The following is a 3,155-nucleotide window of genomic DNA, read 5'->3' as shown; positions in this document are numbered from 1 at the left end:
GACCACCTTTTGTTCCTTTGCAGAGTATTTACACTGATGTGGCAGCTCTGAGGAGATGGCCCCAGGAGGGAAGCCAGCAAATGGAGCCATAGAAGTTGTTACTATCACATTCACCTCTCTCCTTTGATGAGCTTTTCTTTCCAGTCTTCCTTCCCTTGCAAGACACCGCTAATTGATGACAACTGCTGAGTAACAGCATAGTCTGTTTCTTCACAAGTGACCACTTGTGCACATTAATCTATTCCTGGCTACAAAAAAAGTGTGGCAGGGCAAGGATACAAAGAACTACAATTGCTTTCAAATGCCAGTTTGCTTATTTAAGCAGGGTAAAGCTATGCATACTCCTGCACTAGCCATTTCTATAAACAAGAGTGGTAATGACGTAGCTTTGCAGGGAATGATGGTGCTGTGATGGCATCTGCTCAAATGTCCTTAACGCTTATCATCTAGACACCAGGAGATTCAGCCCAAATCCTCCAGGGGGGCTGCATTTGGGGTCTAGCCCATGTCTAGGAACCTGCCTTTTCACCCTGGGGCCTCTGGCCTACTACCACAGTGCCACATCTCAGCAGCCCCTTTTGTATTCTCTGTTCCTCAGGTGCACTCCCTCTCTTGAGTATAAGTACCTCCTCTCCCAAAAGGCTGAATCTTCTGCCCTAAAAAATACCTTTGAGACGTCTTGGACAGAGAGGAGCAAGCAGACCTGTGGATATAAATAATCTTTGCAGTGACCATGTATAGGCACTGTTGTTTCCTTACAAAATAAAGCACACGAGATCAGATGTCATTAGAAAAAATAACATAACAGTGAATAGAACTAAAATAATAATAACAACAACAACGATCATAAAGATATTGTAGCTCTACACTACTGGCCATTCAACAGCTAGCTGACTAAAAGATGTTATTACAGGAACCTGAATTAGTAGCCTATTATCAGTGAAAAATACTGAAGCCACTGCAATGGTTTTATCAGCTATTCATGTGGGAATATTTTTATTGAGACCAAAATAATGTATAAATCATGATCTGCTGATCATATCAGGTGTATTTTTGGTTTATGAATATAAATATATTTATGAATATGAATATATCATTTTTATTACACAATGAAAAAAGGCAGAGGGAAAGCATTTAACTGTACTGTTTCATTAAGGTAAGATATTTTTGCCCTTGTGCCTGTGGGCAAAATATACCACTCATAATATAACACTCCATATAAACTAGGATTTTCAGGAATGAGTTTCAGTGAAAAGCACTCTGCCTTTTACAGATATATAGATCAACAAACTTTCTCAGTGTGAGTTTGTCATACAAATTAGATACGCACACTTCAACAGCATCATAAATAATATTCTATGATTATTTGCTTCTTATAAGCTGCAATCCTGGAACACTAGCTATTTGGTGGGCCCAGCTATCATGTTCAAGACTTAACCCAAAGACCCCACAAGCCAAATATTAAAGCAAGAGACAGGAGACATTGAAGTAGGTGCTGGGTACCGAAAAACAAGAAGACACTGTTGTCAATATCACATGCACTTGTCGTAGCCCAATAGCTATCTAGCAGTTGTCATGTCTTTGCAGAACACCATGGAAGAAAAGGAGTTTTAAGTTGGACTGAAGTTCTAACTTGGACTGAAGCAGGTGGTTTTGCAGCACAGATGTAGCTCATAAAACATTGAAGATCTGACAGGGGAGGTAGGGAGAAAAAAGAAGGCAGCCAACAGCAGAACTGTACAAGGTACCACAGAGAGCTGAAGAGGCAGCAAGAGCATCCCGTGAAGGACATACTTCACTGGGGACTTAGGGGATGACGAATTATAAGAGAATCAGAGGAGGATGTTCTAGTTCCGTCATTACTGCTAAGACATTTTCTTAAAATGAAAAAATTGAATTTAATGATCTATGAGGCAGTTTGTTCTCAGCATGATCTCTTCCTGCAGCTCTTTGCCAGCAGGCAGTACTAGCAGATACTCTCAGATTAGTTTCAGGGCAATTAAAAACAGAGGCTAACTTGCAGAGAAAGGTTGGTTATTTGGTTTTTTTTTTTAGCTTTACTACTCAGACTGGTTAGAATGGCAAAAGGTACTTACTCTCTAAGAGGGATTATGTTATGGCTTAATCCCAAAGCAGAGTATCTAAGGCATGCCTCTGTTGTCCACCACAAAATTTTCTTTCTGAGCCCTGTAACACTCCCTTTTCAGCCAAACTTCACAAGCTTTGTAAAAGCTTATCAACAGATTTCAAGGTGCTGTGTTTTTATACTTTGAAATCTTGAGCACTTGTTATTTGTTAGTCATGGGCTTTGCTGAGCTAAATTTGCCTCACCACAGGGAATGCACATATCCAGACAATTTCCTCCCACCTTTCCATCACATGCCTAGGCAGGCACCCAGTTTTGAGAGATGCTGAATTAGTCATGTGACACTGCCTATGGCTATTAGGAAATAACTCTCACATCTGTTTTTTTGGCATCAGACAAAAAATGCACTTACACACCTGAAACCTGTCTCTTAGGAACATTAAAAGGGTTCACAGTGTTTAAATCTAATCACTGCTCTTGAGGCAGCTTTTGATGCTTCTCTCTGTTGGACTTCATGTTCCAGCTGTGTTTTTCCTCTAGTGGAACGAAGCCTCACTTCCAACAGCAGGACCTGCTCCTATTGAAGTCAGAAGGAAACAGGCCATTATCTTAGGCCAGTGTCTCAAAGGGTATAACTCAGCACAATTTCTGTCTCCACTATATAGGAGACAAGCCAATGCACATTGGTTGCAGAGCTGCCCTTACAGCTGATATGTTGTCTGCTCTGCAGTTTGCTGATTTCCCAGAATAAGGACAGGAAGATATAAAGACACTCTCAAATGTGATGTTCACAGTCCTAGTACAGCATGGCATGGCTATATTTACCTTCCAGTGTTAGACAAGCTGCAAGTTGCTAGTGAGAAAGTGATGTCATTTGGGAGTAAAAACCTGTAGGAACTTGTCAGCTTTCTTCTATCTCAGAAGTGAGAGCTTGCACTTCTCTTTCAGATTCATTCATTCTATGACAGGCCAGTGTTGGTAGACTTCAAAGTCTTCCTGCATCTCAGAGGCTGGAGGGAATTCGCCAATGTAGTTGCCAAGCCACTCTCCACGATATCTGAAAAGTCAT

This window comes from Phaenicophaeus curvirostris, chromosome Z (genome assembly GCF_032191515.1).
Source record: "Phaenicophaeus curvirostris isolate KB17595 chromosome Z, BPBGC_Pcur_1.0, whole genome shotgun sequence".
NCBI classification, from domain to species: domain Eukaryota; kingdom Metazoa; phylum Chordata; class Aves; order Cuculiformes; family Cuculidae; genus Phaenicophaeus; species Phaenicophaeus curvirostris.
Note: the sequence above shows the minus strand (reverse complement) of the source record.